Below are 27,764 nucleotides of genomic sequence, written 5' to 3' on the forward strand. Positions count from 1 at the left end.
ACAGGTTCGCTCCCTGGACAGGCCAAGTTTAATTGTTTGAACAAAGATGAATTTTTCTTGTGTCTCATTTTGGACTGTTTATCTCCTTGAATCACACGCTGCTTGAAGGATTGGATGGAATCAGTAGCATTTCATCATCTGCTAATTCTTCAAAAGTATTCTATATATTTAGTGAGCCTATTAGTTTAGTCTGTTAGAGCATGAAGTTAAAAACGGAAAGGACATAATTTCAATCAGTCTCCAAGCCAATACGTGATGCTCCTTTAATGTTGAAAATAGATGTATTTTCTTCTGTATCATGTTTACCTCTATATTTCCTTTGCGCAGAAGCTGATAGAATGATTAGATGAATCAATTGAATATAGGTGATGAATATTTATTTATTGCTAAACCACGTGGAAAAAACGTTACTGGTTCAAAATTCTAACACTAAGTATGGAAATCTCTTTTGTATTGCAATTTTTTTGAAGTCATATCAGTTTCTTCATGTTGATAATATGAAAGTTAATTCATATTAAACAGCTGAAATTAAGCTTTCCAAATCTCCCGGTTGAACTATCATTAGCACTGGTTCCTGTGCTGGTCCTCCGGAAGATGTGAAATTTGGCCTGTTAGCTCCGTTGGTTAGAGCGTGGTGCTAATAACGCCAAGGTCACAGGTTCGATCACTGTACAGGCCTAGTTTAATTTTTTGAAAAAAGATGAATGTTTCTTGTGTCTCATTTTGGACTGTTTATCTCCTTGGATCAAACGCTGCTTGAAGGATTGGATGAATACATTTGATATAATTATAGAATTAATTACTATTCTTAAAGCGCCTGGAATATCTATTAATGGTTCTAAGTTCTAACGCCAAGTAACTAAATCTCTTATTTATTGCAATTTATTGAGATCATTTTTGTTTAGTCTTGTTGATAATATATAAAGATACTATGAATGTAAACAGCTGAATATAAGCTTTCCAACTATCCCGGATTAACAATCAGTAGGACTTCATCATCTGCTTCATCTTCAATAGTATGCTATATATTTAGTGACTCTATTAGTTTAGTCTGTTAGAGCATGAAGTTAAAAACGCCAAGGACATACTTTCAATCAGTCTCCAAGCCAATACTTGATGCTCCTTTAATGTTGAAAATAGATGTATTTTCTACTGTATCATGTTTATCTCTATATTTCCTTTGAGGAGAAGCTGATAAAATGATTAGATGAATCAATTCAATATAGGTGATGAATATATAATTATTGCTTAACCACATGGAAAAAACGTTAATGGTTCTAAGTTCTAACACTAAGTATGAAAATCTCTTTTGTATTGTAAGTTTTTTTTAAGTCATATTGGTTTCTTCATGTTGATGATATATAACTATAACTTCATGGTAAACTGCTAAAATTAAGCTTTCCAAATCTCCTGGGTTAACTATCATTTGCCCTTCTTCATATGCTGGACCTCCAGGAAGTTGTGCAAAATGGCCTGTTAGCTCAGATGGTTAGAGCGTGGTGCTAATAACGCCAAGGTCACAGGTTTGATCCCTGTACAGGCCAAGTTTAATTGTTTGAAAATAGATGAATTTTTCTAGTGTCTCATTTTGGACTGTTTATCTCCTTGTATCACACGCTGCTTGAAGGATTGGATGGAATCAGTAGCATTTCATCATCTGCTAATTCTTCAAAAGTATGCTATATATTTAGTGAGCCTATTAGTTTAGTCTGTTAGAGCATGAAGTTAAAAACGCAAAGGACACACTTTCAATCAGTATCCAAGCCAATACTTGATGCTCCTTTAATGTTGAAAATAGATGTATTTTCTTCTGAATCATGTTTACCTCTATATTTCCTTTGCACAGAAGCTGAAAGAATGATTAGATGAATCAATTGAATATAGGTGATGAATATTTATTTATTGCTAAACCACGTGGAAAAAACATTACTGGTTCAAAATTCTAACACTAAGTATGGAAATCTCTATTGTATTGCAATTTTTTTAAAGTCATATTAGTTTCTTCATGTTGATAATATGAAACTTAATTCATATTAAACAGCTGAAATTAAGCTTTCCAAATCTCCCAGTTGAACTATCATTAGCACTGCTTCCTGTGCTGGTCTTCCAGAAGATGTTCAAATTGGCCTGTTAGCTCAGTTGATTAGAGCGTGGTGCTAATAACGCCAATATCACAGGTTCGATCCCTGTACAGGCCAAGTTTAATTGTTTGAAAAAAGATGAATTTTTCATGTGTCACATTTTGGACTGTTTATCTCCTTGGATCAAACGCTGCTTGAAGGATTGGATGAATACATTTGATATAATTGTAGAATTAATTACTATTCTTAAAGCGCCTGGAATATCTAATAATGGTTCTAAGTTCTAACGCCAAGTAACTAAATCTCTTATTTATTGCAATTTATTGAGATCATTTTTGTTTAGTCTTGTTGATAATATATAAAATACTATGAATGTAAACAGCTGAATATAAGCTTTCCAACTATCCCGGATTCACAATCAGTAGGACTTCATCATCTGCTTCATCTTCAATAGTATGCTATATATTTAGTGAGACTATTAGTTTAGTCTGTTAGAGCATGAAGTTAAAAACGCCAAGGACATACTTTCAATCAGTCTCCAAGCCAATACTTGATGCTCCTTTAATGTTGAAAATAGATGTATTTTCTACTGTATCATGTTTATCTCTATGTTTCCTTTGAGGAGAAGCTGATAAAATGATTAGATGAATCAATTCAATATAGGTGATAAATATTTATTTATTACGTAACCACATGGAAAAAACGTTAATGGTTCCAAGTTGTAACACTAAGTATGAAAATCTCTTTTGTATTGTAAGTTTTTTTTAAGTCATATTGGTTTCTTCATGTTGATGATATATAACTATAACTTCATGGTAAACTGCTGAAATTAAGCTTTCCCAATCTCCTTGGTTAACTATCATTTGCCCTTCTTCATATGCTGGACTTCCAGGAAATTGTGCAAGATGGCTTGTTAGCTCAGATGGTTAGAGTGTGGTGCTAATAACGCCAAGGTCACAGGTTCGATCCCTGTACAGGCCAAGTTTAATTGTTTTAAAAAAGATGAATTTTTCTAGTGTCTCATTTTGGACTGTTTATCTCCTTGGATCACACGTTGCTTGAAGGATTGGATGGAATCAGTAGCATTTCATCATCTGCTAATTCTCCAAAAGTATGCTATATATCTAGTGAGCCTATTAGTTTAGTCTGTTAGAGCATGAAGTTAAAAACACAAAGGACATACTTTCAATCAGTCTCCAAGCCAATACTTGATGCTCCTTTAATGTTGAAAATAGATGTATTTTCTTCTGTATCATGTTTACCTCTATATTTCCTTTGTTGAGAAGCTGATAGAATGATTAGATGAATCAATTGAATATAGGTGATGAATATTTATTTATTGCTAAACCACGTGAAAAAACGTTACTGGTTCAAAATTCTAATACTAAGTATGGAAATCTCTTTTGTATTGCAATTTTTTTGAAGTCATATTAGTTTCTTCATGTTGATAATATAAAACTTAATTCATATTAAACAGCTGAAATTAAGCTTTCCAAATCTCCCAGTTGAACTATCATTAGCACTGCTTCCTGAGCTGGTCCTCCAGAAGATGTGCAAATTGGCCTGTTATCTCATTTGGGTAGAGCATGGTGCTAATAACGCCAAGGTCACCGGTTCGATCCCTGTACAGGCCAAGTTTAATTGTTTGAAAAAAGAGGAATTTTTCTTGTGTCTCATTTTGGACTGTTTATCTCCTTGGATCAAACGCTGCTTGAAGGATTGGATAAATACATTTGATATAATTATAGAATTAATTACTATTCTTAAGGCACCTGGAATATCTATTAATGGTTCTAAGTTCTAACGCCAAGTAACTAAATCTCCTATTTATTGCAATTTATTGAGATAATTTTTGTTTAGTCTCGTTGATAATATATAAAGATACTATGAATGTAAACAGCTGAATATAAGCTTTCCAACTATCCCGGATTAACAATCAGTAGGACTTCATCATCTGCTTCATCTTCAATAGTATGCTATATATGTAGTGAGACTATTAGTTTAGTCTGTTAGAGCATGAAGTTAAAAACGCCAAGGACATACTTTCAAACAGTCTCCAAGCCAATACTTGATGCTCCTTTAATGTTGAAAATAGATGTATTTTCTACTGTATCATGTTTTCCTCTATATTTCCTATGAGGAGAAGCTGATAAAATGATTAGATGAATCAATTCAATATAGGTGATGAATATTTATTCATTGCTTAACCACATGGAAAAAACGTTAATGGTTGTAAGTTCTAACACTAAGTATGAAAATCTCTTTTGTATTGTAATTTTTTTTAAGTCATATTAGTTTCTTCATGTTGATAATATATAACAATAACTTCATGGTAAACTGCTGAAATTAAGCTTTCCAAATCTCCTTGGTTAACTATCATTTGCCCTTCTTCATATGCTTGACCTCCAGGTAGTTGTGCAAAATGGCCTGTTAGCTCAGATGGTTAGAGCGTGGTGCTAATAACGCCAAGGTCACAGGTTCGATCCCTGTACAGGCCAAGTTTAATTGTTTGAACAAATATAAATTTTTCTTGTGTCTCATTTTGGACTGTTTATCTCCTTGAATCACACGCTGCTTGAAGGATTGGATGGAATCAGTAGCATTTCATCATCTGCTAATTCTTCAAAAGTATTCTATATATTTAGTGAGCCTATTAGTTTAGTCTATTAGAGCATGAAGTTAAAAACGCAATGGACATAATTTCAATCAGTCTCCAAGCCAATACTTGATGCTCCTTTAATGTTGAAAATAGATGTATTTTCTTCTGTATCATGTTTACCTCCATATTTCCTTTGCGCAGAAGCTGATAGAATGATTAGATGAATCAATTGAATATAGGTGATGAATATTTATTTATTGCTAAACCACGTGGAAAAAATGTTACTGGTTCAATATTCTAACACTAAGTATGGAAATCTCTTTTGTATTGCAATTTTTTTGAAGTCATATTAGTTTCTTCATATTGATAATATGGAAGTTAATTCATATTAAACAGCTGAAATTAAGCTTTCCAAATCTCCCGGTTGAACTATCATTAGCACTGCTTCCTGTGCTGGTCCTCCAAAAGATGTGCGAATTGGCCTGTTAGCTCAGTTGGTTAGAGCGTGGTGCTAATAAGGCCAAGGTCACAGGTTTGATCCCTGTACAGGCCAAGTCTAACTCTTTGAAAAAAGATGAATTTTTCTTGTGTCTCATTTTGGACTGTTTATCTCCTTGGATCAAACGCTGCTTGAAAGATTGGATGAATACATTTGATATAATTATAGAATTAATTACTATTCTTAAAGCGCCTGGAATATCTATTAATGGTTCTAAGTTCTGACGCCAAGTAACTAAATCTCTTATTTATTGCAATTTATTGAGATCATTTTTGTTTAGTCTTGTTGATAATATATAAAGATACTATGAATGTAAACAGCTGAATATAAGCTTTCCAACTATCCCGGATTAACAATCAGTAGGACTTCATCATCTGCTTCATCTTCAGTAGTATGCTATATATTTAGTGACTCTATTAGTTTAGTCTGTTAGAGCATGAAGTTAAAAATGCGAAGGACATACTTTCAATCAGTCTCCAAGCTAATACTTGATGCTCCTTTAATGTTGAAAATAGATGTATTTTCTACTGCATCATGTTTATCTCTATATTTCCTTTGATGAGAAGCTGATAAAATGATTAGATGAATCAATTCAATATAGGTGATGAATATTTATTTATTGCTTAACCACATGGAAAAAACGTTAATGGTTCTAAGTACTAACACTAAGTATGAAAATCTCTTTTGTATTGTAATTTTTTTTAAGTCATATTAGTTTCTTCATGTTGATAATATATAACAATAACTTCATGGTAAACTGCTGAAATTAAGCTTTCCAAATCTCCTGGGTTAACTATCATTTGCCCTTCTTCCTGTGCTGGTCCTCCAGAAGATGTGCAAATTGGCCTGTTAGCTCAGTTGGTTAGAGCGTGGTGCTAATAACGCCAAGGTTACAGGTTCGATCCCTGTTCAGGCCAAGTTTAATTCTTTGAAAAAAGATGAATTTTTCTTGTGTCTCATTTTGGACTGTTTATCTCCTTGGATCAAACGCTGCTTGAAGGATTGGATGAATACATTAGATATAATTATAGAATTAATTACTATTCTTAAAGCGCCTGGAATATCCATTAATGGTTCTAAGTTCTAACGCCAAGTAACTAAATCTCTTATTTATTGCAATTTATTGAGATCATTTTTGTTTAGTCTTGTTGATAATATATAAAGATACTATGAATGTAAACAGCTGAATATAAGCTTTCCAACTATCCCGGATTAACAATCAGTAGGACTTCATCATCTGCTTCATCTTCAGTAGTATGCTATATATTTAGTGACTCTATTAGTTTAGTCTGTTAGAGCATGAAGTTAAAAACGCCAAGGACATACTTTCAATCAGTCTCCAAGCCAATACTTGATGCTCCTTTAATGTTGAAAATAGATGTATTTTCTACTGTGTCATGTTTATCTCTATATTTCCTTTGAGGAGAAACTGATAAAATGATTAGATGAATCAATTCAATATAGGTGATGAATATTTATTTATTGCTTAACCACATGGAAAAAACGTTAATGGTTCTAAGTTCTAACACTAAGTATGAAAATCTCTTTTGTATTGTAATTTTTTTAAGTCATATTAGTTTCTTCATGTTGATAATATATAACAATAACTTCATGGTAAACTGCTGAAATTAAGCTTTCCAAATCTCCTGGGTTAACTATCATTTGCCCTTCTTCATTTGCTGGACCTCCAGGTAGTTGTGCAAAATGGCCTGTTAGCTCAGATGGTTAGAGCGTGGTGCTAATAACGCCAAGGTCACAGGTTCGATCCCTGTACAGGCCAAGTTTAATTGTTTGAAAAAAGATTCATTTTTCTAGTGTCTCATTTTGGACTGTTTATCTCCTTGAATCACACGCTGCTTGAAGGATTGGATGGAATCAGTAGCATTTCATCATCTGCTAATTCTTCAAAAGTATTCTATATATTTAGTGAGCCTATTAGTTTAGTCTGTTAGAGCATGAAGTTAAAAACGCAAAGGACATAATTTCAATCAGTCTCCAAGCCAATACTTGATTCTCCTTTAATGTTGAAAATAGATGTATTTTCTTCTGTATCATGTTTACCTCTATATTTCCTTTGCGCAGAAGCTGATAGAATGATTAGATGAATCAATTGAATATAGGTGATGAATATTTATTTATTGCTAAACCACGTGGAAAAAAAGTTAGTGGTTCAAAATTCTAACACTAAGTATGGAAATCTCTTTTGTATTGCAATTTTTTTGAAGTCATATTAGTTTCTTCATGTTGATAATATGAAAGTTAATTCATATTAAACAGCTGAAATTAAGCTTTCCAAATCTCCCGGTTGAACTATCATTAGCACTGCTTCCTGTGCTGGTCCTCCAGAAGATGTGCAAATTGGCCTTTTAGCTCAGTTGGTTAGAGCGTGGTGCTAATAACGCCAAGGTCACAGGTTCGATCCCTGTACAGGCCAAGTTTAATTCTTTGAAAAAAGATTAATTTTTCTTGTGTCTCATTTTGGACTGTTTATCTCCTTGGATCAAACGCTGCTTGAAGGACTGGATGAATACATTTGATATAATTATAGAATTAATTACTATTCTTAAAGCGCCTGGAATATCTATTAATGGTTCTAAGTTCTAACACCAAGTAACTAAATCTCTTATTTATAGCAATTTATTGAGATCATTTTTGTTTAGTCTTGTTGATAATATATAAAGATACTATGAATGTAAACAGCTGAATATAAGCTTTCCAACCATCCCGGATTAACAATCAGTAGGACTTCATCATCTGCTTCATCTTCAATAGTATGCTATATATTTAGTGACTCTATTAGTTTAGTCTGTTAGAGCATGAAGTTAAAAACGACAAGGACATACTTTCAATCAGTCTCCAAGCCAATACTTGATGCTCCTTTAATGTTGAAAATAGATGTATTTTCTACTGTATCATGTTTATCTCTATATTTCCTTTGAGGAGAAGCTGATAAAATGATTAGATGAATCAATTCAATGTAGGTGATGAATATTTATTTATTGCTTAACCACATGGAAAAAACGTTAATGGTTCTAAGTTCTAACACTAAGTATGTAAATCTCTTTTGTATTGTAATTTTTTTTAAGTCATATTAGTTTCTTCATGTTGATAATATATAACAATAACTTCATGGTAAACTGCTGAAATTAAGCTTTCCAAATCTCCTGGGTTAACTATCATTTGCCCTTCTTCATATGCTGGACCTCCAGCTAGCTGTGCAAAATGGCCTGTTAGCTCAGATGGTTAGAGCGTGGTGCTAATAACGCCAAGGTCACAGGTTAGATCCCTGTACAGGCCAAGTTTAATTGTTTGAACAAAGATGAATTTTTCTTGTGTCTCATTTTGGAATGTTTATCTCCTTGAATCACACGCTGCTTGAAGGATTGGATGGAATCAGTAGCATTTCATCATCTGCTAATTCTTCAAAAGTATTCTATATATTTAGTGAGCCTATTAGTTTAGTCTGTTAGAGCATGAAGTTAAAAACGCAAAGGACATAATTTCAATCAGTCTCCAAGCCAATACTTGATGCTCCTTTAATGTTCAAAATAGATGTATTTTCTTCTGTATCATGTTTACCTCCATATTTCCTTTGCGCAGAAGCTGACAGAATGATTAGATGAATCAATTGAATATAGGTGATGAATATTTATTTATTGCTAAACCACGTGGTAAAAACGTTACTGGTTCAAAATTCTAACACTAAGTATGGAAATCTCTTTTGTATTGCAATTTTTTTGAAGTCATATTAGTTTCTTCATGTTGATAATATGAAAGTTAATTCATATTAAAAAGATGAAATTAAGCTTTCCAAATCTCCCGGTTGAACTATCATTAGCACTGCTTCCTGTGCTGGTCCTCCAGAAGATGTGTAAATTGGCCTGTTAGCTCAGTTGGTTAGAGCGTGGTGCTAATAACGCCAAGGTCACAGGTTCGATCCCTGTACAGGCCAAGTTTAATTCTTTGAAAAAAGATGAATATTTCTTGTGTCTCATTTTGGACTCTTTATCTCCTTGGATCAAACGCTGCTTGAAGGATTGGATGAATACATTTGATATATTTATAGAATTAATTACTATTCTTAAAGCGCCTGGAATATCTATTAATGGTTCTAAGTTCTTACGCCAAGTAACTAAATCTCTTATTTATAGCAATTTATTGAGATCATTTTTGTTTAGTCTTGTTGATAATATATAAAGATACTATGAATGTAAACAGCTGAATATAAGCTTTCCAACTATCCCGGATTAACAATCAGTAGGACTTCATCATCTGCTTCATCTTCAATAGTATGCTATATATTTAGTGACTCTATTAGTTTAGTCTGTTAGAGCATGAAATTAAAAACGCCAAGGACATACTTTCAATCAGTCTCCAAGCCAATACTTGATGCTCCTTTAATGTTGAAAATAGATGTATTTTCTACTGTATCATGTTTATCTCTATATTTCCTTTGAGGAGAAGCTGATAAAATGATTAGATGAATCAATTCAATATAGGTGATGAATATTTATTTATTGCTTAACCACATGGAAAAAACGTTAATGGTTCTAAGTTCTAACACTAAGTATGAAAATCTCTTTTGTATTGTAATTTTTTTTAAGTCATATTAGTTTCATCATGTTGATAATATATAACAATAACTTCATGGTAAACTGCTGAAATTAAGCTTTCCAAATCTCCTGGGTTAACTATCATTTGCCCTTCTTCATTTGCTGGACCTCCAGGTAGTTGTGCAAAATGGCCTGTTAGCTTAACACCAAGGTCACAGGTTCGATCCCTGTACAGGCCAAGTTTAATTGTTTGAAAAAAGATTCATTTTTCTAGTGTCTCATTTTGGACTGTTTATCTCCTTGAATCACACGCTGCTTGAAGGATTGGATGGAATCAGTAGCATTTCATCATCTGCTAATTCTTCAAAAGTATTCTATATATTTAGTGAGCCTATTAGTTTAGTCTGTTAGAGCATGAAGTTAAAAACGCAAAGGACATAATTTCAATCAGTCTCCAAGCCAATACTTGATGCTCCTTTAATGTTGAAAATAGATGTATTTTCTTCTGTATCATGTTTACCTCCATATTTCCTTTGCGCAGAAGCTGACAGAATGATTAGATGAATCAATTGAATATAGGTGATGAATATTTATTTATTGCTAAACCACGTGGAAAAAACGTTACTGGTTCAAAATTCTAACACTAAGTATGTAAATCTCTTTTGTATTGCAATTTTTTTGAAGTCATATTAGTTTCTTCATGTTGATAATATGAAAGTTAATTCATATTAAACAGCTGAAATTAAGCTTTCCAAATCTCCCGGTTGAACTATCATTAGCACTGCTTCCTGTGCTGGTCCTCCAGAAGATGTGCAAATTGGCCTGTTAGCTCAGTTGGTTAAAGCGTGGTGCTAATAACGCCAAGGTCACAGGTTCGATCCCTGTACAGGCCAAGTTTAATTCTTTGAAAAAAGATTCATTTTTCTAGTGTCTCATTTTGGACTGTTTATCTCCTTGAATCACACGCTGCTTGAAGGATTGGATGGAATCAGTAGCATTTCATCATCTGCTAATTCTTCAAAAGTATTCTATATATTTAGTGAGCCTATTAGTTTAGTCTGTTAGAGCATGAAGTTAAAAACGCAAAGGACATAATTTCAATCAGTCTCCAAGCCAATACTTGATTCTCCTTTAATGTTGAAAATAGATGTATTTTCTTCTGTATCATGTTTACCTCTATATTTCCTTTGCGCAGAAGCTGATAGAATGATTAGATGAATCAATTGAATATAGGTGATGAATATTTATTTATTGCTAAACCACGTGGAAAAAACGTTAGTGGTTCAAAATTCTAACACTAAGTATGGAAATCTCTTTTGTATTGCAATTTTTTTGAAGTCATATTAGTTTCTTCATGTTGATAATATGAAAGTTAATTCATATTAAACAGCTGAAATTAAGCTTTCCAAATCTCCCGGTTGAACTATCATTAGCACTGCTTCCTGTGCTGGTCCTCCAGAAGATGTGCAAATTGGCCTTTTAGCTCAGTTGGTTAGAGCGTGGTGCTAATAACGCCAAGGTCACAGGTTCAATCCCTGTACAGGCCAAGTTTAATTCTTTGAAAAAAGATTAATTTTTCTTGTGTCTCATTTTGGACTGTTTATCTCCTTGGATCAAACGCTGCTTGAAGGACTGGATGAATACATTTGATATAATTATAGAATTATTTACTATTCCTAAAGCGCCTGGAATATCTATTAATGGTTCTAAGTTCTAACACCAAGTAACTAAATCTCTTATTTATAGCAATTTATTGAGATCATTTTTGTTTAGTCTTGTTGATAATATATAAAGATACTATGAATGTAAACAGCTGAATATAAGCTTTCCAACCATCCCGGATTAACAATCAGTAGGACTTCATCATCTGCTTCATCTTCAATAGTATGCTATATATTTAGTGACTCTATTAGTTTAGTCTGTTAGAGCATGAAATTAAAAACGCCAAGGACATACTTTCAATCAGTCTCCAAGCCAATACTTGATGCTCCTTTAATGTTGAAAATAGATGTATTTTCTACTGTATCATGTTTATCTCTATATTTCCTTTGAGGAGAAGCTGATAAAATGATTAGATGAATCAATTCAATATAGGTGATGAATATTTATTTATTGCTTAACCACATGGAAAAAACGTTAATGGTTCTAAGTTCTAACACTAAGTATGAAAATCTCTTTTGTATTGTAATTTTTTTTAAGTCATATTAGTTTCTTCATGTTGATAATATATAACAATAACTTCATGGTAAACTGCTGAAATTAAGCTTTCCAAATCTCCTGGGTTAACTATAATTTGCCCTTCTTCATTTGCTGGACCTCCAGGTAGTTGTACAAAATGGCCTGTTAGCTCAGATGGTTAGAGTGTGGTGCTAATAACGCCAAGGTCACAGGTTCGATCCCTGTACAGGCCAAGTTTAATTGTTTGAACAAATATGAATTTTTCTTGTGTCTCATTTTGGACTGTTTATCTCCTTGAATCACACGCTGCTTGAAGGATTGGATGGAATCAGTAGCATTTCATCATCTGCTAATTCTTCAAAAGTATTCTATATATTTAGTGAGCCTATTAGTTTAGTCTATTAGAGCATGAAGTTAAAAACGCAATGGACATAATTTCAATCAGTCTCCAAGCCAATACTTGATGCTCCTTTAATGTTGAAAATAGATGTATTTTCTTCTGTATCATGTTTACCTCCATATTTCCTTTGCGCAGAAGCTGATAGAATGATTAGATGAATCAATTGAATATAGGTGATGAATATTTATTTATTGCTAAACCACGTGGAAAAAATGTTACTGGTTCAATATTCTAACACTAAGTATGGAAATCTCTTTTGTATTGCAATTTTTTTGAAGTCATATTAGTTTCTTCATATTGATAATATGGAAGTTAATTCATATTAAACAGCTGAAATTAAGCTTTCCAAATCTCCCGGTTGAACTATCATTAGCACTGCTTCCTGTGCTGGTCCTCCTAAAGATGTGCGAATTGGCCTGTTAGCTCGGTTGGTTAGAGCGTGGTGCTAATAAGGCCAAGGTCACAGGTTTGATCCCTGTACAGGCCAAGTCTAACTCTTTGAAAAAAGATGAATTTTTCTTGTGTCTCATTTTGGACTGTTTATCTCCTTGGATCAAACGCTGCTTGAAAGATTGGATGAATACATTTGATATAATTATAGAATTAATTACTATTCTTAAAGCGCCTGGAATATCTATTAATGGTTCTAAGTTCTGACGCCAAGTAACTAAATCTCTTATTTATTGCAATTTATTGAGATCATTTTTGTTTAGTCTTGTTGATAATATATAAAGATACTATGAATGTAAACAGCTGAATATAAGCTTTCCAACCATCCCGGATTAACAATCAGTAGGACTTCATCATCTGCTTCATCTTCAATAGTATGCTATATATTTAGTGACTCTATTAGTTTAGTCTGTTAGAGCATGAAATTAAAAACGCCAAGGACATACTTTCAATCAGTCTCCAAGCCAATACTTGATGCTCCTTTAATGTTGAAAATAGATGTATTTTCTACTGTATCATGTTTATCTCTATATTTCCTTTGAGGAGAAGCTGATAAAATGATTAGATGAATCAATTCAATATAGGTGATGAATATTTATTTATTGCTTAACCACATGGAAAAAACGTTAATGGTTCTAAGTTCTAACACTAAGTATGAAAATCTCTTTTGTATTGTAATTTTTTTTAAGTCATATTAGTTTCTTCATGTTGATAATATATAACAATAACTTCATGGTAAACTGCTGAAATTAAGCTTTCCAAATCTCCTGGGTTAACTATAATTTGTCCTTCTTCATTTGCTGGACCTCCAGGTAGTTGTGCAAAATGGCCTGTTAGCTCAGATGATTAGAGCGTGGTGCTAATAACGCCAAGGTCACAGGTTCGATCCCTGTACAGGCCAAGTTTAATTGTTTGAACAAATATGAATTTTTCTTGTGTCTCATTTTGGACTGTTTATCTCCTTGAATCACACGCTGCTTGAAGGATTGGATGGAATCAGTAGCATTTCATCATCTGCTAATTCTTCAAAAGTATTCTATATATTTAGTGAGCCTATTAGTTTAGTCTATTAGAGCATGAAGTTAAAAACGCAATGGACATAATTTCAATCAGTCTCCAAGCCAATACTTGATGCTCCTTTAATGTTGAAAATAGATGTATTTTCTTCTGTATCATGTTTACCTCCATATTTCCTTTGCGCAGAAGCTGATAGAATGATTAGATGAATCAATTGAATATAGGTGATGAATATTTATTTATTGCTAAACCACGTGGAAAAAATGTTACTGGTTCAATATTCTAACACTAAGTATGGAAATCTCTTTTGTATTGCAATTTTTTTGAAGTCATAATAGTTTCTTCATATTGATAATATGGAAGTTAATTCATATTAAACAGCTGAAATTAAGCTTTCCAAATCTCCCGGTTGAACTATCATTAGCACTGCTTCCTGTGCTGGTCCTCCAAAAGATGTGCGAATTGGCCTGTTAGCTCAGTTGGTTAGAGCGTGGTGCTAATAAGGCCAAGGTCACAGGTTTGATCCCTGTACAGGCCAAGTCTAACTCTTTGAAAAAAGATGAATTTTTCTTGTGTCTCATTTTGGACTGTTTATCTCCTTGGATCAAACGCTGCTTGAAAGATTGGATGAATACATTTGATATAATTATAGAATTAATTACTATTCTTAAAGCGCCTGGAATATCTATTAATGGTTCTAAGTTCTGACGCCAAGTAACTAAATCTCTTATTTATTGCAATTTATTGAGATCATTTTTGTTTAGTCTTGTTGATAATATATAAAGATACTATGAATGTAAACAGCTGAATATAAGCTTTCCAACTATCCCGGATTAACAATCAGTAGGACTTCATCATCTGCTTCATCTTCAGTAGTATGCTATATATTTAGTGACTCTATTAGTTTAGTCTGTTAGAGCATGAAGTTAAAAATGCGAAGGACATACTTTCAATCAGTCTCCAAGCTAATACTTGATGCTCCTTTAATGTTGAAAATAGATGTATTTTCTACTGCATCATGTTTATCTCTATATTTCCTTTGATGAGAAGCTGATAAAATGATTAGATGAATCAATTCAATATAGGTGATGAATATTTATTTATTGCTTAACCACATGGAAAAAACGTTAATGGTTCTAAGTACTAACACTAAGTATGAAAATCTCTTTTGTATTGTAATTTTTTTTAAGTCATATTAGTTTCTTCATGTTGATAATATATAACAATAACTTCATGGTAAACTGCTGAAATTAAGCTTTCCAAATCTCCTGGGTTAACTATCATTTGCCCTTCTTCATTTGCTGGACCTCCAGGTAGTTGTGCAAAATGGCCTGTTAGCTCAGATGGTTAGAGCGTGGTGCTAATAACGCCAAGGTCACAGGTTCGATCCCTGTACAGGCCAAGTTTAATTGTTTGAAGTAATATGAATTTTTCTTGTGTCTCATTTTGGACTGTTTATCTCCTTGAATCACACGCTGCTTGAAGGATTGGATGGAATCAGTAGCATTTCATCATCTGCTAATTCTTCAAAAGTATTCTATATATTTAGTGAGCCTATTAGTTTAGTCTGTTAGAGCATGAAGTTAAAAACGCAATGGACATAATTTCAATCAGTCTCCAAGCCAATACTTGATGCTCCTTTAATGTTGAAAATAGATGTATTTTCTTCAGTATCATGTTTACCTCCATATTTCCTTTGCGCAGAAGCTGATAGAATGATTAGATGAATCAATTGAATATAGGTGATGAATATTTATTTATTGCTAAACCACGTGGAAAAAACGTTACTGGTTCAAAATTCTAACACTAAGTATGGAAATCTCTTTTGTATTGCAATTTTTTTGAAGTCATATTAGTTTCTTCATGTTGATAATATGAAAGGTAATTCATATTAAACAGCTGAAATTAAGCTTTCCAAATCTCCCGGTTGAACTATCATTAGCACTGCTTCCTGTGCTGGTCCTCCAGAAGATGTGCAAATTGGCCTGTTAGCTCAGTTGGTTAGAGAGTGGTGCTAATAACGCCAAGGTTACAGGTTCGATCCCTGTTCAGGCCAAGTTTAATTCTTTGAAAAAAGATGAATTTTTCTTGTGTCTCATTTTGGACTGTTTATCTCCTTGGATCAAACGCTGCTTGAAGGATTGGATGAATACATTAGATATAATTATAGAATTAATTACTATTCTTAAAGCGCCTGGAATATCCATTAATGGTTCTAAGTTCTAACGCCAAGTAACTAAATCTCTTATTTATTGCAATTTATTGAGATCATTTTTGTTTAGTCTTGTTGATAATATATAAAGATACTATGAATGTAAACAGCTGAATATAAGCTTTCCAACTATCCCGGATTAACAATCAGTAGGACTTCATCATCTGCTTCATCTTCAGTAGTATGCTATATATTTAGTGACTCTATTAGTTTAGTCTGTTAGAGCATGAAGTTAAAAACGCCAAGGACATACTTTCAATCAGTCTCCAAGCCAATACTTGATGCTCCTTTAATGTTGAAAATAGATGTATTTTCTACTGTGTCATGTTTATCTCTATATTTCCTTTGAGGAGAAACTGATAAAATGATTAGATGAATCAATTCAATATAGGTGATGAATATTTATTTATTGCTTAACCACATGGAAAAAACGTTAATGGTTCTAAGTTCTAACACTAAGTATGAAAATCTCTTTTGTATTGTAATTTTTTTAAGTCATATTAGTTTCTTCATGTTGATAATATATAACAATAACTTCATGGTAAACTGCTGAAATTAAGCTTTCCAAATCTCCTGGGTTAACTATCATTTGCCCTTCTTCATTTGCTGGACCTCCAGGTAGTTGTGCAAAATGGCCTGTTAGCTCAGATGGTTAGAGCGTGGTGCTAATAACGCCAAGGTCACAGGTTCGATCCCTGTACAGGCCAAGTTTAATTGTTTGAAAAAAGATTCATTTTTCTAGTGTCTCATTTTGGACTGTTTATCTCCTTGAATCACACGCTGCTTGAAGGATTGGATGGAATCAGTAGCATTTCATCATCTGCTAATTCTTCAAAAGTATTCTATATATTTAGTGAGCCTATTAGTTTAGTCTGTTAGAGCATGAAGTTAAAAACGCAAAGGACATAATTTCAATCAGTCTCCAAGCCAATACTTGATTCTCCTTTAATGTTGAAAATAGATGTATTTTCTTCTGTATCATGTTTACCTCTATATTTCCTTTGCGCAGAAGCTGATAGAATGATTAGATGAATCAATTGAATATAGGTGATGAATATTTATTTATTGCTAAACCACGTGGAAAAAAAGTTAGTGGTTCAAAATTCTAACACTAAGTATGGAAATCTCTTTTGTATTGCAATTTTTTTGAAGTCATATTAGTTTCTTCATGTTGATAATATGAAAGTTAATTCATATTAAACAGCTGAAATTAAGCTTTCCAAATCTCCCGGTTGAACTATCATTAGCACTGCTTCCTGTGCTGGTCCTCCAGAAGATGTGCAAATTGGCCTTTTAGCTCAGTTGGTTAGAGTGTGGTGCTAATAACGCCAAGGTCACAGGTTCGATCCCTGTACAGGCCAAGTTTAATTCTTTGAAAAAAGATTAATTTTTCTTGTGTCTCATTTTGGACTGTTTATCTCCTTGGATCAAACGCTGCTTGAAGGACTGGATGAATACATTTGATATAATTATAGAATTAATTACTATTCTTAAAGCGCCTGGAATATCTATTAATGGTTCTAAGTTCTAACACCAAGTAACTAAATCTCTTATTTATAGCAATTTATTGAGATCATTTTTGTTTAGTCTTGTTGATAATATATAAAGATACTATGAATGTAAACAGCTGAATATAAGCTTTCCAACCATCCCGGATTAACAATCAGTAGGACTTCATCATCTGCTTCATCTTCAATAGTATGCTATATATTTAGTGACTCTATTAGTTTAGTCTGTTAGAGCATGAAGTTAAAAACGACAAGGACATACTTTCAATCAGTCTCCAAGCCAATACTTGATGCTCCTTTAATGTTGAAAATAGATGTATTTTCTACTGTATCATGTTTATCTCTATATTTCCTTTGAGGAGAAGCTGATAAAATGATTAGATGAATCAATTCAATGTAGGTGATGAATATTTATTTATTGCTTAACCACATGGAAAAAACGTTAATGGTTCTAAGTTCTAACACTAAGTATGTAAATCTCTTTTGTATTGTAATTTTTTTTAAGTCATATTAGTTTCTTCATGTTGATAATATATAACAATAACTTCATGGTAAACTGCTGAAATTAAGCTTTCCAAATCTCCTGGGTTAACTATCATTTGCCCTTCTTCATATGCTGGACCTCCAGCTAGCTGTGCAAAATGGCCTGTTAGCTCAGATGGTTAGAGCGTGGTGCTAATAACGCCAAGGTCACAGGTTAGATCCCTGTACAGGCCAAGTTTAATTGTTTGAACAAAGATGAATTTTTCTTGTGTCTCATTTTGGAATGTTTATCTCCTTGAATCACACGCTGCTTGAAGGATTGGATGGAATCAGTAGCATTTCATCATCTGCTAATTCTTCAAAAGTATTCTATATATTTAGTGAGCCTATTAGTTTAGTCTGTTAGAGCATGAAGTTAAAAACGCAAAGGACATAATTTCAATCAGTCTCCAAGCCAATACTTGATGCTCCTTTAATGTTCAAAATAGATGTATTTTCTTCTGTATCATGTTTACCTCCATATTTCCTTTGCGCAGAAGCTGACAGAATGATTAGATGAATCAATTGAATATAGGTGATGAATATTTATTTATTGCTAAACCACGTGGTAAAAACGTTACTGGTTCAAAATTCTAACACTAAGTATGGAAATCTCTTTTGTATTGCAATTTTTTTGAAGTCATATTAGTTTCTTCATGTTGATAATATGAAAGTTAATTCATATTAAAAAGATGAAATTAAGCTTTCCAAATCTCCCGGTTGAACTATCATTAGCACTGCTTCCTGTGCTGGTCCTCCAGAAGATGTGTAAATTGGCCTGTTAGCTCAGTTGGTTAGAGCGTGGTGCTAATAACGCCAAGGTCACAGGTTCGATCCCTGTACAGGCCAAGTTTAATTCTTTGAAAAAAGATGAATATTTCTTGTGTCTCATTTTGGACTCTTTATCTCCTTGGATCAAACGCTGCTTGAAGGATTGGATGAATACATTTGATATATTTATAGAATTAATTACTATTCTTAAAGCGCCTGGAATATCTATTAATGGTTCTAAGTTCTTACGCCAAGTTACTAAATCTCTTATTTATAGCAATTTATTGAGATCATTTTTGTTTAGTCTTGTTGATAATATATAAAGATACTATGAATGTAAACAGCTGAATATAAGCTTTCCAACTATCCCGGATTAACAATCAGTAGGACTTCATCATCTGCTTCATCTTCAATAGTATGCTATATATTTAGTGACTCTATTAGTTTAGTCTGTTAGAGCATGAAATTAAAAACGCCAAGGACATACTTTCAATCAGTCTCCAAGCCAATACTTGATGCTCCTTTAATGTTGAAAATAGATGTATTTTCTACTGTATCATGTTTATCTCTATATTTCCTTTGAGGAGAAGCTGATAAAATGTTTAGATGAATCAATTCAATATAGGTGATGAATATTTATTTATTGCTTAACCACATGGAAAAAACGTTAATGGTTCTAAGTTCTAACACTAAGTATGAAAATCTCTTTTGTATTGTAATTTTTTTTAAGTCATATTAGTTTCATCATGTTGATAATATATAACAATAACTTCATGGTAAACTGCTGAAATTAAGCTTTCCAAATCTCCTGGGTTAACTATCATTTGCCCTTCTTCAATTGCTGGACCTCCAGGTAGTTGTGCAAAATGGCCTGTTAGCTTAACGCCAAGGTCACAGGTTCGATCCCTGTACAGGCCAAGTTTAATTGTTTGAAAAAAGATTCATTTTTCTAGTGTCTCATTTTGGACTGTTTATCTCCTTGAATCACACGCTGCTTGAAGGATTGGATGGAATCAGTAGCATTTCATCATCTGCTAATTCTTCAAAAGTATTCTATATATTTAGTGAGCCTATTAGTTTAGTCTGTTAGAGCATGAAGTTAAAAACGCAAAGGACATAATTTCAATCAGTCTCCAAGCCAATACTTGATGCTCCTTTAATGTTGAAAATAGATGTATTTTCTTCTGTATCATGTTTACCTCCATATTTCCTTTGCGCAGAAGCTGACAGAATGATTAGATGAATCAATTGAATATAGGTGATGAATATTTATTTATTGCTAAACCACGTGGAAAAAACGTTACTGGTTCAAAATTCTAACACTAAGTATGTAAATCTCTTTTGTATTGCAATTTTTTTGAAGTCATATTAGTTTCTTCATGTTGATAATATGAAAGTTAATTCATATTAAACAGCTGAAATTAAGCTTTCCAAATCTCCCGGTTGAACTATCATTAGCACTGCTTCCTGTGCTGGTCCTCCAGAAGATGTGCAAATTGGCCTGTTAGCTCAGTTGGTTAAAGCGTGGTGCTAATAACGCCAAGGTCACAGGTTCGATCCCTGTACAGGCCAAGTTTAATTCTTTGAAAAAAGATTCATTTTTCTAGTGTCTCATTTTGGACTGTTTATCTCCTTGAATCACACGCTGCTTGAAGGATTGGATGGAATCAGTAGCATTTCATCATCTGCTAATTCTTCAAAAGTATTCTATATATTTAGTGAGCCTATTAGTTTAGTCTGTTAGAGCATGAAGTTAAAAACGCAAAGGACATAATTTCAATCAGTCTCCAAGCCAATACTTGATTCTCCTTTAATGTTGAAAATAGATGTATTTTCTTCTGTATCATGTTTACCTCTATATTTCCTTTGCGCAGAAGCTGATAGAATGATTAGATGAATCAATTGAATATAGGTGATGAATATTTATTTATTGCTAAACCACGTGGAAAAAACGTTAGTGGTTCAAAATTCTAACACTAAGTATGGAAATCTCTTTTGTATTGCAATTTTTTTGAAGTCATATTAGTTTCTTCATGTTGATAATATGAAAGTTAATTCATATTAAACAGCTGAAATTAAGCTTTCTAAATCTCCCGGTTGAACTATCATTAGCACTGCTTCCTGTGCTGGTCCTCCAGAAGATGTGCAAATTGGCCTTTTAGCTCAGTTGGTTAGAGCGTGGTGCTAATAACGCCAAGGTCACAGGTTCAATCCCTGTACAGGCCAAGTTTAATTCTTTGAAAAAAGATTAATTTTTCTTGTGTCTCATTTTGGACTGTTTATCTCCTTGGATCAAACGCTGCTTGAAGGACTGGATGAATACATTTGATATAATTATAGAATTATTTACTATTCCTAAAGCGCCTGGAATATCTATTAATGGTTCTAAGTTCTAACACCAAGTAACTAAATCTCTTATTTATAGCAATTTATTGAGATCATTTTTGTTTAGTCTTGTTGATAATATATAAAGATACTATGAATGTAAACAGCTGAATATAAGCTTTCCAACCATCCCGGATTAACAATCAGTAGGACTTCATCATCTGCTTCATCTTCAATAGTATGCTATATATTTAGTGACTCTATTAGTTTAGTCTGTTAGAGCATGAAATTAAAAACGCCAAGGACATACTTTCAATCAGTCTCCAAGCCAATACTTGATGCTCCTTTAATGTTGAAAATAGATGTATTTTCTACTGTATCATGTTTATCTCTATATTTCCTTTGAGGAGAAGCTGATAAAATGATTAGATGAATCAATTCAATATAGGTGATGAATATTTATTTATTGCTTAACCACATGGAAAAAACGTTAATGGTTCTAAGTTCTAACACTAAGTATGAAAATCTCTTTTGTATTGTAATTTTTTTTAAGTCATATTAGTTTCTTCATGTTGATAATATATAACAATAACTTCATGGTAAACTGCTGAAATTAAGCTTTCCAAATCTCCTGGGTTAACTATAATTTGCCCTTCTTCATTTGCTGGACCTCCAGGTAGTTGTGAAAAATGGCCTGTTAGCTCAGATGGTTAGAGCGTGGTGCTAATAATGCCAAGGTCACAGGTTCGATCCCTGTACAGGCCAAGTTCAATTGTTTGAACAAAGATGAATTTTTCTTGTGTCTCATTTTGGACTGTTAATCTTCTTGAATCACACGCTGCTTGAAGGATTGGATGGAATCAGTAGCATTTCATCATCTGCTAATTCTTCATAAGTATTCTATATATTTAGTGAGCCTATTAGTTTAGTCTGTTAGAGCATGAAGTTAAAAACGCAAAGGACATAATTTCAATCAGTCTCCAAGCCAATATTTGAAGCTCCTTTAATGTTGAAAATAGATGTATTTTCTTCTGTATCATGTTTACCTCCATATTTCCTTTGCGCAGAAGCTGATAGAATGATTAGATGAATCAATTGAATATAGGTGATGAATATTTATTTATTGCTAAACCACGTGGAAAAAACGTTAGTGGTTCAAAATTCTAACACTAAGTATGGAAATCTCTTTTGTATTGCAATTTTTTTGAAGTCATATTAGTTTCTTCATGTTGATAATATGAAAGTGAATTCATATTAAACAGCTGAAATTAAGCTTTCCAAATCTCCCGGTTGAACTATCATTAGCACTGCTTCCTGTGCTGGTCCTCCAGAGACATGCAAATTGGCCTGTTAGCTCAGTTGGTTAGAGCGTGGTGCTAATAACGCCAAGGTCACAGGTTCGATCCCTGTACTGGCCAAGTTTAATTGTTTGAAAAAAGATTCATTTTTCTAGTGTCTCATTTTGGACTGTTTATCTCCTTGAATCACACGCTGCTTGAAGGATTGGATGGAATCAGTAGCATTTCATCATCTGCTAATTCTTCAAAAGTATTCTATATATTTAGTGAGCCTATTAGTTTAGTCTGTTAGAGCATGAAGTTAAAAACGCAAAGGACATAATTTCAATCAGTCTCCAAGCCAATACTTGATTCTCCTTTAATGTTGAAAATAGATGTATTTTCTTCTGTATCATGTTTACCTCTATATTTCCTTTGCGCAGAAGCTGATAGAATGATTAGATGAATCAATTGAATATAGGTGATGAATATTTATTTATTGCTAAACCACGTGGAAAAAACGTTAGTGGTTCAAAATTCTAACACTAAGTATGGAAATCTCTTTTGTATTGCAATTTTTTTGAAGTCATATTAGTTTCTTCATGTTGATAATATGAAAGTTAATTCATATTAAACAGCTGAAATTAAGCTTTCCAAATCTCCCGGTTGAACTATCATTAGCACTGCTTCCTGTGCTGGTTCTCCAGAAGATGTGCAAATTGGCCTTTTAGCTCAGTTGGTTAGAGCGTGGTGCTAATAACGCCAAGGTCACAGGTTCGATCCCTGTGCAGGCCAAGTTTAATTCTTTGAAAAAAGATTAATTTTTCTTGTGTCTCATTTTGGACTGTTTATCTCCTTGGATCAAACGCTGCTTGAAGGACTGGATGAATACATTTGATATAATTATAGAATTAATTACTATTCTTAAAGCGCCTGGAATATCTATTAATGGTTCTAAGTTCTAACACCAAGTAACTAAATCTCTTATTTATAGCAATTTATTGAGATCATTTTTGTTTAGTCTTGTTGATAATATATAAAGATACTATGAATGTAAACAGCTGAATATAAGCTTTCCAACCATCCCGGATTAACAATCAGTAGGACTTCATCATCTGCTTCATCTTCAATAGTATGCTATATATTTAGTGACTCTATTAGTTTAGTCTGTTAGAGCATGAAGTTAAAAACAACAAGGACATACTTTCAATCAGTCTCCAAGCCAATACTTGATGCTCCTTTAATGTTGAAAATAGATGTATTTTCTACTGTATCATGTTTATCTCTATATTTCCTTTGAGGAGAAGCTGATAAAATGATTAGATGAATCAATTCAATATAGGTGATGAATATTTATTTATTGCTTAACCACATGGAAAAAACGTTAATGGTTCTAAGTTCTAACACTAAGTATGTAAATCTCTTTTGTATTGTAATTTTTTTTAAGTCATATTAGTTTCTTCATGTTGATAATATATAACAATAACTTCATGGTAAACTGCTGAAATTAAGCTTTCCAAATCTCCTGGGTTAACTATCATTTGCCCTTCTTCATATGCTGGACCTCCAGCTAACTGTGCAAAATGGCCTGTTAGCTCAGATGGTTAGAGCGTGGTGCTAATAACGCCAAGGTCACAGGTTCGATCCCTGTACAGGCCAAGTTTAATTCTTTGAAAAAAGATTAATTTTTCTTGTGTCTCATTTTGGACTCTTTATCTCCTTGGATCAAACGCTGCTTGAAGGATTGGATGAATACATTTGATATATTTATAGAATTAATTACTATTCTTAAAGCACCTGGAATATCTATTAATGGTTCTAAGTTCTAACGCCAAGTAACTAAATCTCTTATTTATAGCAATTTATTGAGATCATTTTTGTTTAGTCTTGTTGATAATATATAAAGATACTATGAATGTAAACAGCTGAATATAAGCTTTCCAACTATCCCGGATTAACAATCAGTAGGACTTCATCATCTGCTTCATCTTCAATAGTATGCTATATATTTAGTGACTCTATTAGTTTAGTCTGTTAGAGCATGAAGTTAAAAACGCCAAGGACATACTTTCAATCAGTCTCCAAGCCAATACTTGATGCTCCTTTAATGTTGAAAATAGATGTATTTTCTACTGTATCATGTTTATCTCCATATTTCCTTTGCGCAGAAGCTGAAAGAATGATTAGATGAATCAATTGAATATAGGTGATGAATATTTATTTATTGCTAAACCACGTGGAAAAAACGTTACTGGTTCAAAATTCTAACACTAAGTATGAAAATCTCTTTTGTATTGTAATTTTTTTTAAGTCATATTAGTTTCTTCATGTTGATAATATATAACAATAACTTCATGGTAAACTGCTGAAATTAAGCTTTCCAAATCTCCTGGGTTAACTATCATTTGCCCTTCTTCATTTGCTGGACCTCCAGGTAGTTGTGCAAAATGGCCTGTTAGCTCAGATGGTTAGAGCGTGGTGCTAATAATGCCAAGGTCACAGGTTCGATCCCTGTACAGGCCAAGTTCAATTGTTTGAACAAAGATGAATTTTTCTTGTGTCTCATTTTGGACTGTTAATCTTCTTGAATCACATGCTGCTTGAAGGATTGGATGGAATCAGTAGCATTTCATCATCTGCTAATTCTTCATAAGTATTCTATATATTTAGTGAGCCTATTAGTTTAGTCTGTTAGAGCATGAAGTTAAAAACGCAAAGGACATAATTTCAATCAGTCTCCAAGCCAATATTTGAAGCTCCTTTAATGTTGAAAATAGATGTATTTTCTTCTGTATCATGTTTACCTCCATATTTCCTTTGCGCAGAAGCTGATAGAATGATTAGATGAATCAATTGAATATAGGTGATGAATATTTATTTATTGCTAAACCACGTGGAAAAAACGTTACTGGTTCAAAATTCTAACACTAAGTATGGAAATCTCTTTTGTATTGCAATTTTTTTGAAGTCATATTAGTTTCTTCATGTTGATAATATGAAAGCTAATTCATATTAAACAGCTGAAATTAAGCTTTCCAAATCTCCCGGTTGAACTATCATTAGCACTGCTTCCTGTGCTGGTCCTCCAGAAGATGTGCAAATTGGCCTGTTAGCTCAGTTGGTTAGAGCGTGGTGCTAATAACGCCAAGGTCACAGGTTCGATCCCTGTACAGGGCAAGTTTAATTCTTTGAAAAAAGATTAATTTTTCTTGTGTCTCATTTTGGACTGTTTATCTCCTTGGATCAAATGCTGCTTGAAGGATTGGATGAATACATTTGATATAATTATAGAATTAATTACTATTCTTAAAGCGCCTGGAATATCTATTAATGGTTCTAAGTTCTAACGCCAAGTAACTAAATCTCTTATTTATTGCAATTTATTGAGATCATTTTTGTTTAGTCTTGTTGATAATATATAAAGATACTATGAATGTAAACAGCTGAATATAAGCTTTCCAACTCTCCCGGATTAACAATCAGTAGGACTTCATCATCTGCTTCATCTTCAGTAGTATGCTATATATTTAGTGACTCTATTAGTTTAGTCTGTTAGAGCATGAAGTTAAAAACGCCAAGGACATACTTTCAATCAGTCTCCAAGCCAATACTTGATGCTCCTTTAATGTTGAAAATAGATGTATTTTCTACTGTATCATGTTTATCTCTATATTTCCTTTGAGGAGAAGCTGATAAAATGATTAGATGAATCAATTCAATATAGGTGATGAATATTTATTTATTGCTTAACCACATGGAAAAAACGTTAATGGTTCTAAGTTCTAACACTGAGTATGAAAATCTCTTTTGTATTGTAATTTTTTTTAAGTCATATTAGTTTCTTCATGTTGATAATATATAACAATAACTTCATGGTAAACTGCTGAAATTAAGCTTTCCAAATCTCCTGGGTTAACTATCATTTGCCCTTCTTCATATGCTGGTCCTCCAGCTAGCTGTGCAACATGGCCTGTTAGCTCAGATGGTTAGAGCGTGGTGCTAATAACGCCAAGGTCACAGGTTCGATCCCTGTACAGGCCAAGTTTAATTGTTTGAAAAAAGATACATTTTTCTAGTGTCTCATTTTGGACTGTTTATATCCTTGAATCACACGCTGCTTGAAGGATTGGATGGAATCAGTAGCATTTCATCATCTGCTAATTTATCAAAAGTATTCTATATATTTAGTGAGCCTATTAGTTTAGTCTGTTAGAGCATGAAGTTAAAAACGCAAAGGACATAATTTCAATCAGTCTCCAAGCCAATACTTGATTCTCCTTTAATGTTGAAAATAGATGTATTTTCTTCTGTATCATGTTTACCTCTATATTTCCTTTGCGCAGAAGCTGATAGAATGATTAGATGAATCAATTGAATATAGGTGATGAATATTTATTTATTGCTAAACCACGTGGAAAAAACGTTAGTGGTTCAAAATTCTAACACTAAGTATGGAAATCTCTTTTGTATTGCAATTTTTTTGAAGTCATATTAGTTTCTTCATGTTGATAATATGAAAGTTAATTCATATTAAACAGCTGAAATTAAGCTTTCCAAATCTCCCGGTTGAACTATCATTAGCACTGCTTCCTGTGCTGGTCCTCCAGAAGATGTGCAAATTTACCTTTTAGCTCAGTTGGTTAGAGCGTGGTGCTAATAACCCCAATGCCACAGGTTCGATCCCTGTACAGGCCAAGTTTAATTCTTTGAAAAAAGATTAATTTTTCTTGTGTCTCATTTTGGACTGTTTATCTCCTTGGATCAAACGCTGCTTGAAGGACTGGATGAATACATTTGATATAATTATAGAATTAATTACTATTCTTAAAGCGCCTGGAATATCTATTAATGGTTCTAAGTTCTAACGCCAAGTAACTAAATCTCTTATTTATAGCAATTTATTGAGATCATTTTTGTTTAGTCTTGTTGATAATATATAAAGATACTATGAATGTAAACAGCTGAATATAAGCTTTCCAACTATCCCGGATTAACAATCAGTAGGACTTCATCATCTGCTTCATCTTCAATAGTATGCTATATATTTAGTGACTCTATTAGTTTAGTCTGTTAGAGCATGAAGTTAAAAACGACAAGGACATACTTTCAATCAGTCTCCAAGCCAATACTTGATGCTCCTTTAATGTTGAAAATAGATGTATTTTCTACTGTATCATGTTTATCTCTATATTTCCTTTGAGGAGAAGCTGATAAAATGATTAGATGAATCAATTCAATATAGGTGATGAATATTTATGTATTGCTTAACCACATGGAAAAAACGTTAATGGTTCTAAGTTCTAACACTAAGTATGTAAATCTCTTTTGTATTGTAATTTTTTTAAGTCATATTAGTTTCTTCATGTTGATAA

At 33.0% G+C, this 27,764-nt stretch overlaps 14 non-coding genes across 14 annotated transcripts; all 14 read left to right on the forward strand.

Annotated features, from left to right (window-relative positions):
- The first annotated feature begins 4,505 nt into the window (after positions 1 to 4,505).
- Positions 4,506 to 4,579, forward strand: TRNAI-AAU (transfer RNA isoleucine (anticodon AAU)). The gene has a single exon. It is a non-coding gene; the product is annotated as a tRNA-Ile (tRNA).
- Positions 4,580 to 6,885: 2,306 nt separating this feature from the next.
- Positions 6,886 to 6,959, forward strand: TRNAI-AAU (transfer RNA isoleucine (anticodon AAU)). Its single transcript has one exon. It is a non-coding gene; the product is annotated as a tRNA-Ile (tRNA).
- A 580-nt stretch (positions 6,960 to 7,539) lies between these two features.
- On the forward strand, positions 7,540 to 7,613 carry TRNAI-AAU (transfer RNA isoleucine (anticodon AAU)). Its single transcript has one exon. It is a non-coding gene; the product is annotated as a tRNA-Ile (tRNA).
- A 1,444-nt stretch (positions 7,614 to 9,057) lies between these two features.
- On the forward strand, positions 9,058 to 9,131 carry TRNAI-AAU (transfer RNA isoleucine (anticodon AAU)). Its single transcript has one exon. It is a non-coding gene; the product is annotated as a tRNA-Ile (tRNA).
- Positions 9,132 to 10,551: 1,420 nt separating this feature from the next.
- On the forward strand, positions 10,552 to 10,625 carry TRNAI-AAU (transfer RNA isoleucine (anticodon AAU)). The gene has a single exon. It is a non-coding gene; the product is annotated as a tRNA-Ile (tRNA).
- A 1,444-nt stretch (positions 10,626 to 12,069) lies between these two features.
- TRNAI-AAU (transfer RNA isoleucine (anticodon AAU)) lies at positions 12,070 to 12,143 on the forward strand. The gene has a single exon. It is a non-coding gene; the product is annotated as a tRNA-Ile (tRNA).
- Positions 12,144 to 15,105: 2,962 nt separating this feature from the next.
- Positions 15,106 to 15,179, forward strand: TRNAI-AAU (transfer RNA isoleucine (anticodon AAU)). The gene has a single exon. It is a non-coding gene; the product is annotated as a tRNA-Ile (tRNA).
- Positions 15,180 to 16,622: 1,443 nt separating this feature from the next.
- On the forward strand, positions 16,623 to 16,696 carry TRNAI-AAU (transfer RNA isoleucine (anticodon AAU)). Its single transcript has one exon. It is a non-coding gene; the product is annotated as a tRNA-Ile (tRNA).
- Positions 16,697 to 18,794: 2,098 nt separating this feature from the next.
- On the forward strand, positions 18,795 to 18,868 carry TRNAI-AAU (transfer RNA isoleucine (anticodon AAU)). Its single transcript has one exon. It is a non-coding gene; the product is annotated as a tRNA-Ile (tRNA).
- Positions 18,869 to 20,288: 1,420 nt separating this feature from the next.
- Positions 20,289 to 20,362, forward strand: TRNAI-AAU (transfer RNA isoleucine (anticodon AAU)). The gene has a single exon. It is a non-coding gene; the product is annotated as a tRNA-Ile (tRNA).
- A 2,097-nt stretch (positions 20,363 to 22,459) lies between these two features.
- Positions 22,460 to 22,533, forward strand: TRNAI-AAU (transfer RNA isoleucine (anticodon AAU)). Its single transcript has one exon. It is a non-coding gene; the product is annotated as a tRNA-Ile (tRNA).
- Positions 22,534 to 23,977: 1,444 nt separating this feature from the next.
- On the forward strand, positions 23,978 to 24,051 carry TRNAI-AAU (transfer RNA isoleucine (anticodon AAU)). The gene has a single exon. It is a non-coding gene; the product is annotated as a tRNA-Ile (tRNA).
- A 1,444-nt stretch (positions 24,052 to 25,495) lies between these two features.
- On the forward strand, positions 25,496 to 25,569 carry TRNAI-AAU (transfer RNA isoleucine (anticodon AAU)). Its single transcript has one exon. It is a non-coding gene; the product is annotated as a tRNA-Ile (tRNA).
- A 790-nt stretch (positions 25,570 to 26,359) lies between these two features.
- Positions 26,360 to 26,433, forward strand: TRNAI-AAU (transfer RNA isoleucine (anticodon AAU)). The gene has a single exon. It is a non-coding gene; the product is annotated as a tRNA-Ile (tRNA).
- The last annotated feature ends 1,331 nt before the right edge of the window (positions 26,434 to 27,764 follow it).

Source organism: Lissotriton helveticus, chromosome 4_1 (assembly GCF_964261635.1).
Source record: "Lissotriton helveticus chromosome 4_1, aLisHel1.1, whole genome shotgun sequence".
Classification (NCBI taxonomy): Eukaryota; Metazoa; Chordata; class Amphibia; order Caudata; family Salamandridae; genus Lissotriton; species Lissotriton helveticus.